Here is a 10,227-nt window from a genome sequence, read left to right on the forward strand (position 1 = left end):
AGCCCTCCATCAGCGACAGGCAGTGATCATCCCTTCTACCACGGTGGTGGGTAAGCCGATCAGCGACACGAGCAGAAAGTCGGCCGCGTTGACTGTGGAGTGGGGGAGGGAAAACGGAGGAAAAAGGGCGGAGAACTCGACCACGGCCGGTGAAAAGGGCCGGGCTGCAATCGAGGCCGAGAGGCGCAGCGACTGGGGCAGCTTAAGGCACGAGAGCCGCGGAGAACTCAAACGCAGCCGGTGTAAAGGACCAGGCTGCATGCGGGGCTGAGAGGCGCAACAGCAGGGGAAGCGTGAATGCCCACGGGAACCGCGGGGAAGTAAAAGCAGCGTCGGGGAATTGAGAACTGCTGGGGAGGCGAGAATGGCAGCAGCACGGCAATCGCCATTGCAGCCAGCGGGGGAAGAAGGCGAACGCGGGAATCCACCATTGTAGTCGGCGGGGGAAGAAGACGAGCGCGGGAAAGACCGCCAAGCGCGGGAAGCCGCCATTTTAGTAGGCAGGGGAAGAAGACAAGCGCGGGAAGCTGCCATTTTGAGAAAAAGAAAAATTTAAAAACTTGCAAGGATGCCTAAACATGGGAACATTAATACCTTTGATAGCGATATCGAAGATTGGACCACGTATGTAGAACGCATGGAAGTTTATTGTAAAGCAAATAAGGTACCAGATGATGAGAAAGCACTAACCTTATTAAGCTCAATGGGTGCGAAGACATACGGGCTATTGAAGCACCTTCTATCACCAGATAAACCGGCGGATCAGACTTTCGCGAATATTGTTACTGTCCTGAAAAATCATTTAAACCCCACGCCGCTGATGATAGCGGAACGATTTAAATTTTACAGAAGAACGCAGCTGAAAGAAGAAAGCAACGCTGAATTTTTAATTGAACTGCGTAAGCTATCAAAGTACTGCCAGTTTGGAACAGGACTAGCAGATGCGCTGAGAGATAAATTTGTGTGTGGATTGTTAAAAGAAGGAACACAAAAGCGACTGCTTGAGAATGATCTTACGCTTGATAAAGCTGTCACTATTGCAGCATCGCACGAAGCCGCAGCGAGAGGCACTGCGGAAATGCAGCTACGGTCACTGGAACTCAGCACCAATCAAATGGTCTTGGGTACAGTAAAATGTTATCGTTGTGGAAAGACAACACACGATCAGAACCAGTGCTGGTTCAAAAATCAGGAATGCAGAAAATGTGGCAGGCTTGGTCACATAGCTAAAGTATGCCAGTCAGGAAAGAAGACCAGCAACAAAAAGTCACCACAGGAAAAGTACAGAAAGGTACACAAGGTGACAGAGAACAGTTCGAACGAACAGAAGTCAAATTCAGACTCCAGCAGTAATGAACTGGGTAGTCTAAGAGTACACAATGTTGGTAATGAAGCAGACCTCCAAACAATCTGGGCCACACTTCAGATAGCAGGAGTCCAAGTGAAGATGGAATTGGACACTGGATCGGCATTGACGGTCATGAATAAGCAAGATTACAAAAGGTTATTCCCACATATTCCCCTACGGGATACGGAGATTGTATTGAAAACATACACGGGGCAAAGAGTATACCCCATCGGGAAGATAGAGGTAAAGGTGGTCCACAAGGGCAAAGAAAGCCGAGGAATGGACTTATATGTGCTACCTGAGGGAGGTCCACCACTACTGGGACAGGAGTGGATTAGGAAAATAAATATGGACTGGCATTCCTTAAAAGCACTAACGGTAGATTCCGGTAAAAAAGATGTCAAACCTAAACGATTGTCCAGAATATTGGACGATGCTAAAGAGGTGTTCCAACAGGGACTGGGAACACTGAGAGGAATTACGGCAAACATCAAGGTTGAAGAACATGCAAACCCGAAATTTTTCAAAGCCAGACCGGTACCTTATGCGATACGACCTGCTGTGGAAGCTGAGCTGGAAGGGCTAGAACGTTCAGGAGTACTGTCTAAGGTAGACTGGAGTGAGTGGGCCACGCCCATTGTCCCCGTCATGAAGCGTTCATCGAGCAACAAGCCGGGGGAACCGGGGAAGGTTCGCATCTGTGGAGATTTCAAGATCACTGTTAATCCGGTGCTTCACACGGTGCAGTATCTGCTTCCGCGGATTGAGGATATCTTCGCTTCGTTGTCTGGCGGGAAACACTTCACCAAGATAGACCTGGCGCAGGCGTACTTACAGATGGAAGTTGAGGAAGAGTCACGCCAGTATCTCACGATCAACACGCATAGAGGCTTGTACCGGTATAATAGACTGGTTTTTGGAGTGGCATCGGCTCCAGCAATTTGGCAGAGGGCCATGGAGCAGGTATTCCAGGGAATTCCAGGCACACAATGTTACCTGGACGATATTCTGATTACAGGAGATGATGACGAGGAACACCTTGCAAATTTGGAACTGGGGCTCACCAGATTGAAAGAATATGGACTTCGAGTTAATCGCCAGAAATGTGAGTTCTTTCAGAAGCGGATCTCGTACTGTGGTCATGTCATTGACCAGGAGGGGCTTCATAAGTCTCCTGACAAGATCGAAGCTGTTGTGAAGGCTCCCGCTCTGGATAATGTATCCCAGTTGAGGTCGTTCCTAGGGTTGATTAACTATTACCATAAGTTTCTGCCAAATTTATCCACGGTGCTGCACCCGCTGAACGCTCTTTTGCAGAAGGGAGTACCATGGAAGTGGAGCGAGGACTGTAAGAGGGCCTTTCGCAAAAGCAAGGCATTGATCACCTCAGAGGAAGTGTTGGCTCACTTCAACCCAACGCTGCCTATTCGTTTGGCTTGTGATGCTTCTCCATATGGTATTGGGGCAGTACTCTCACACAAGTTGCCAAATGGCCTGGAGAGGCCAGTTGCGTTCGCATCCAGATCATTGACCTCCGCTGAGCGCAACTATGCTCAGATAGATAGGGAGGCTCTCAGCCTTGTGTGGGGAGTAAAGAAGTTTAATCATTACCTGCAGGGCCAAAAGTTTACGCTTCTGACAGACCATCAGCCGTTGGTATCCATTTTTAACCCTAAGAAGGGTGTTTCGGTGATGACAGCACAGAGACTCCAGAGATGGTCCCTTTTCCTAGGGGCACATCAATATCAGATCGAATTCAAAGTTACAAAGCAGCATGGTAATGCTGATGGGCTGTCGCGCCTGCCACTACCTACAGAGGAGGAGGCACCGACGGTTGACCCTGTTGAGTTATTTCACTTGACCATCATCGAATGTTTACCAGTCACCAATGCAAGTATTGAAAGAGAAACCAGGAACGACCCGACACTGTCCCGGGTCTACGAAGTGACAGTGAAGGGATGGCCAGCACATGGTGATCCACTGTTACCGGCATTCTCAGCAAGACGAGAACAGCTGTCCGTCTGTCAAGGAACATTGATGTATGGAACAAGGGTGATTATTCCTCCTAAGTTAAGAGAGAGAGTTCCAAAGGAACTGCATGAAGGTCATCTGGGGGGAGTCAAGATGAAAAGCCTTGCTCGGGCTTATGTGTGGTGGCCGGGTATCGACCAACAGATAGAAGACCTGACGAAAAGCTGCTCAGGGTGCCAAAAAGTGCAAAATGCACCTCCGATTGCACCGCTGCATCCATGGGAATGGCCTTCAACCCCATGGCAACGTGTACATATTGACTTTGCTGGTCCATTCATGGACTCCATGTTTTTAATTGCGGTGGACGCACATTCTAAATGGCCAGAAGTGATTAAGATGACTACCACTACCTCGGAAAAGACGATCGCGGTGCTAAGAACGATATTTGCAAGAAATGGATTGCCAGAACAAATATGTTCAGACAACGGACCGCAGTTCGTGTCAGAAGAATTCCAGAAATTCATGAAGAAGAATGGGGTGAAACATTATACCTCTGCCCCATATCATCCGGCTACAAACGGGTTGGCCGAGAGATTTGTACAAACGTTCAAAAAAGCAATAAAGGCCATGAGCGAAGATCAGATTCCACTACAACACAAGGTGGACAAATTCCTACTGGCATATCGAAACGCCACTCATGCAGTGACAAACCAAAGTCCTGCCATGATGTTCTATAACAGGAGGTTGCGGTCCAGGTTGGACTTGTTAAAACCAAATGTGCGGAGGGAAGTTGAAAACAAACAGTTCCAGCATATAAATAACAAGACCACTCGGAGTTTCGAAATAGGACAACCAGTGTTAGCCCGGGACTATAAAAACGAGAAATGGCAATCTGGAACAATTCGGGCCAGACAAGGACCCCTGATGTACACGGTAGATATTGGTGAAAATGTAATACGGCGTCATGCTGACCAACTGGTAGAATCGAGAACAAGGGTCGAACCCAGGGTTACGGCAGAGACAACCGTGGAAGAAGTTAGTGAACCTGAAGCATCTACCTCAGAAGTGAATGTACCTGATGTAGATGTCCAATCCATAAGAGATCAACTAGATGAGTCACCCCAGCAACGAGAATCAGAGACCCCTGAAAGGCGTTATCCAACTCGAATCAGGAGGCCTCCTCAGAGACTGAATCTTTGAACTGTTTTGCATGAAGTTGTATATATATATATATCTATATGTTATTATGTTATGTTAAATGGGGATATAACTGTTAAGCTAAAAAGGGAGGATTGTGGTGTATGTAACCTGTTCCACCTTAAGAGAACTACCTTAAGAGATGTACTACTTTCTCTTGGCTGCTGTATACTGTAATACCGGTGGTGACCACACCGGTATATAAACGTTGTGTAGGGATTTGCTGGGCAGTTCAGCCCTGACCTCCGAATAGTAAAGACCTGTTAAAGTTATTCTTGTGGTCTGTGTCCAGTGATTTATAATAAGCATAACTGGGAGACACAGACTTAACAGACATCGTTGGAGCTCCCTTACCACAAAACATCTTTGAAAGTTCTCTATCTGAATGCACGTAGCATTCATAACAAAATAGATGAGTTAATGGCACAAACAACTACATATGGGTATGATCTTGTGGCCATTACAGAAACATGGCTGCAGGGTGACAATGCCTGGGAATTAAACATACCAGGTTATTTAACGATCAGGAAGGACAGGCAGGAAGGAAGGGGAGGTGGGGTGGCTATGTTAATAAAGGAAGGAATCACTGTAATACAGAGAAATGATATTGGGTCAAAAGATCAGGACAATGAAACAGTTTGGGTGGAGGTAAGGAATAATAAGGGGAAAAAAACACTAGTGGGTGTAGTCTACAGGCCTCCGAACTGTGGCAACTCTGTTGGACGGAGTATCAATCAGGAAATAGTTGAGGCTTGTAATAAGGGAACATCTATAATTATCGGGGATTTTAACTATCATATTAATTGGACAAATCAAATTGGGCAGGGCTGCCTTGAGGATGAGTTCATTGAGTGTATTAGGGATGGGTTTCTTGAGCAGTATGTAACTGAACCGACCAGGGGGCAGGCAACCTTAGATCTGGTCCTGTGTAACGAGACAGGATTAATTAAAAATGTCCTAGTAAAGGATCCCCTTGGAATGAGTGACCATAACATGTTTGAATTCCATATTCAATTAGAGGGTGAGAAGGTTGGATCTCAAACAAGTGTGCTAAGCTTGAATAAAGGAGACTATGAAGGTATGAGAGCGGAATTGAGTAGAGTGGATTGGGAAAATAGATTAAAGGGTAAGACGATACATGATCAGTGGTGTACATTTAAGGAGTTATTTTACAACTTCCAAAAAATATATATTCCACTGAGAAGAAAAGAGTGTAAAAGAAAAGACAGCCATCCGTGTCTAAGTAAAGAAATTAAGGATAGTATTCGACTAAAAACAAGGGCATATAAGGTAGCCAAATCTAGTGGGATGATAGAGGATTGGGAAAACTTTAAAAGACAGCAAAAAATAACAAAAAGATTGATTAAGAAAGGGAAGATAGATTATGAAAGTAAATTAGCAAAAAATATAAAAACAGATAGTAAGAGTTTTTATAGTTATATAAAAAGAAAAAGGGTGGCTAAAGTAAATGTTGGTCCCTTAGAGGATGAGACCGGGAAATTAATGGTGGAAAATATGGAGATGGCAAAAACACTGAATGAATATTTTACATCAGTCTTTACAGTAGAAGACACTAAGAATATCCCAACACTGGACAAACAGGGGGCTAAAGGGGGGGAGGAGCTAAACACGATCAAAATCACTAAGGAAGTGGTACTCGGTAAAATAATGGGACTCAAGGCGGATAAATCACCTGGACCTGATGGCTTACATCCTAGGGTCTTGAGGGAAGTGGCGGTAGGGATTGTGGATGCATTGGTAATAATTTTCCAAAACTCCCTGGACTCGGCAATGGTCCCGGCAGACTGGAAAACTGCTAATGTAACACCCTTATTTAAAAAGGGCAGTAGACAGAAGGCTGGAAACTATAGACCGGTTAGCCTAACATCTGTGGTAGGTAAAATTTTGGAATCCATTATTAAGGAGACAGTAAAAGGACATTTGGATAATCATAATTTAATAGGACAAAGTCAGCATGGTTTTATGAAGGGGAAGTCATGTTTGACAAATTTGCTGGAGTTCTTTGAGGAAGTAACATATAGGGTGGATAAAGGGGAACCAGTGGACGTAGTGTATTTAGACTTCCAAAAGGCATTTGACAAGGTGCCACATAAAAGATTATTGCTTAAGATAAAAAATCACAGGATTGGGGGTAATATTCTGGCATGGATAGAGGATTGGCTATCTAACAGAAGGCAGAGAGTTGGGATAAATGGTTCATTCTCAGACTGGCAATCAGTAACTAGTGGTGTTCCGCAGGGGTCAGTGCTGGGTCCCCAACTCTTTACAATCTATATTAACGATTTGGAGGAGGGGACCGAGTGTAACATATCAAAGTTTGCAGATGATACTAAGATGGGGAAAGTAGTGAGTGAGGAGGACATAAAAAACCTTCAAGGGGACATAGACAGGCTAAGTAAGTGGGCAGAGATTTGGCAGATGCAATACAATACTGGAAAGTGTGAGGTTATGCACTTTGGCAGGAAAAATCGTAGAGCAAGTTATTATCTTAATGGCAAGAAACTGGAAAGTACTGAAGTACAAAGGGATCCGGGGGTCCTGGTGCACGAAACTCAAAAGGTTAGTATGCAGGTGCAGCAAGTGATTAAGAAGGCCAATGGAATGTTGGCTTTCATTGCTAGGGGGATAGAATATAAAAATAGGGAGGTATTGCTTCAGTTGTACAAGGTATTGGTGAGACCGCACCTGGAATACTGCGTACAGTTTTGGTGTCCATACTTAAGAAAGGACATACTTGCTCTCGAGTCAGTACAAAGAAGGTTCACTCGGTTAATCCCGGGGATGAGGGGATGGACATATGAGGAGAGGTTGAGTAGATTGGGACTCTACTCATTGGAGTTCAGAAGAATGAGAGGCGATCTTATTGAAACATATAAGATTGTGAAGGGGTTGGATCGGGTGGATGCGGGGAAGATGTTCCCGATGATGGGTGAAACTAGAACTAGGGGGCATAGTCTTAGAATAAGGGGCTGCTCTTTCAAAACTGAGATGAGGAGGAACTACTTCACTCAGAGGGTGGTAGGTCCATGGAATATGCTGCCCCAAAAAACTGTAGAAGCTACATCATTACATAAATTTAAAACAGAAATCGACAGTTTCCTAGAAGTAAAGGGAATTAAGGGTTACGGGGAGTGGGCAGGAATTTGGACATGAGTCTAGGTTCGGATCGGTCATGGCCCTGTGGGTAGCGGAGCGGGCCCATGGGCCGTGTAGCCTGATCCTGCTCCTATTTCGTGTGTCTAATTCTGTTAGATGCAGGAGATGGTTCTGTGATAGTGGATTGGCAGTTAGGATCAGATCAGCCATGATCTTATTGAATGGTGGAGCAGGCTCGAGGGGCCGATTGGCCTACTCCTGCTCCTATTTCTTATGTTCTTATGTTCTTATGTTCTTATGTAATTGGGAATCTTTGAACTTACATAGAGAATGGTGCAAGTTCAAGCAACACGTGGAGTTAATGTTCTCGGGTCCGTTGAAAAGAAAAGGAGAGGAAGAAAAATGCAGCTACCTACTCCTGTGGGTCGGAGAAAAAGGGAGAGACATTTTTAACACATGGTCTCTCACTGCAGATGAAGCAAAGGTACTGAAAAGTTATTTTGACCGTTTTGAAGCATATGTGATGCCCAAGACAAATACGATATTCGCTAGGTACAAGTTTCAGGAGAAAGTACAAGGAGCTAGTGAGTCGTTTGAACAGTTCGTGACTGAGTTAAAACTGCTGGTAAAAGACTGTGTATATGCAGATAAAGATGAGATGGTCAGAGACCGCATCGTGTTTGGAATACATTCAGCTAAAGTGAGAGAGAAACTTTTGAATGTTGGGTCCGGGCTAACGCTGGACAAAGCTATGGACATAGCTAGATTGCACGAGATAGCCCAAGCACAGTTGAAAACCATAACCAGCGCCACGAGCAGCTCGAGTGAACAGACAGTGCACGCAGTTAATAGACACACACCAAAGAACACTGCCCAGAGAGCGTGTTTCAGAACAGAAAGAACAGAGAGAGTTCTAAAAATGGGCGACACAGACATAAAACGCTTCAAAAACTGTGGATATTGTGGAAACAACTGGCATGGAGAAAAGGAGTACTGCCCTGCCAAAGGAAGGCAATGTACTAAATGTGGTAAACAGAACCACTTTGCTAAAGTTTGCAAGACTGTTTTCGGAAAAGCAGTACACACAGTGAGTGACAGCCAAATGCCAGACAGAGAGCCAAATGCAGAGGAACTGTTTATTGATTATGTGTCACAGAAAAAACAGATTTAAGAGACTGAGCAAGCCTTTGCCGATATTGAGATAGGAAAACAGGGCAAAGAGCTTAAGTTTAAACTAGACACTGGATCTCAGGTTAATGTAATTCCTCTGAGTGAGTATCACAGCTTGAAGGATGAGTGTGAGCTACAGCCCACCTCACGCAGACTGACCGGCTATGAGGGTGAGCAGCTCATTGTAAAAGGCACATGTGTGATGAAATGCAAGTACAAAGAAAGCGACATGATGTTGGACTTTTACATCATTGACACTCGAGCACCTCCAGTGCTAGGTCTAAAGGCATGTTTAGACATGGACCTCGCCAAGCTAGTGCTATCATTGACTGCACCAGTTGAGAAGCAGACAGTCATGGAGGAGTTTGCTGACATTTTCAAAGGAATCGGACTATTCCCAGGTGAATCCACTATTCACCTTGACCCAGCAGCAACCCCTGTGGTTTGCCCACCGAGAAGGATAACCCTTGCTCTACGTAGCCACCTGAAGGAGGAGCTGCAGAGCATGGAGAATACAGAAATCATCGTCCGGGAAACAGAACCGACAGAGTGGGTCAACGCATTAGTAGTGGTTGAGAAACCACGTACAGGCAAGGTCAGAGTTTGTCTCGACCCCAGAGATTTGAACAAGGCTATCAAACGCCCTCACTACCCTCTACCAACGCTAGATGACATCACACCTAAGCTAGTGGGAGCACGTTACTTCGACCCCAACAAAGAGCTCAGACTACAAGTGGACGGAAGAGTCATCTAAGCTAACAATGTTCAACACACCATTTGGACGCTACCGATTTCTGCGTTTACCATTTGGTCTTATCTCAGCTCAGGATGAATTCCAGCGGAAGATCGACGAAACCTATGAAGGCCTCGACGGAGTAGTCGCAATCGTAGACGACATCCTCATCTATGGCAGGAATAGAGAGGAACATGACGGGAACCTCCGTGCGATGCTACAGAGATCACGGGAGAAAGGTATCCAGCTCAACCCCGAGAAAAGCATAATCGGATCCACCGAGATCAGTTATTTCAGGCATCGCCTCTCAACTGATGGCATTAAGCCGGATCCAGAGAAAATCACCGCCATCAAGAAGATGGAGCCGCCGAAGAACCGCGCAGAGCTAGAGACAGTACTAGGCATGGTTAACTACTTAGCCAAGTTTGCCCCGAGCCTCTCCGAATTCAACGCACCCATGCATCAGTTGCTCAAACAATCCAATGAGTTCCTATGGGACAAACAACATGACAGCATTTCAGAAAATGAAAGACCTAATCACCAGAGAACCAGGACCGGTTCTTGCCTACTTCGACCCCAACAAAGAGCTCAGACTACAAGTGGACGCGTCAAAATACGGACTAGGCGCAGTATTACTGCAAGAAGGAAAGCCCATCGGCTACGCTTCCAGATCTCTCTCAGACAGTGAAAT

This window comes from Somniosus microcephalus, chromosome 7 (assembly GCF_052327205.1).
Source record: "Somniosus microcephalus isolate GS21.2 chromosome 7, FLI_Smic_1.0, whole genome shotgun sequence".
Classification (NCBI taxonomy): domain Eukaryota; kingdom Metazoa; phylum Chordata; class Chondrichthyes; order Squaliformes; family Somniosidae; genus Somniosus; species Somniosus microcephalus.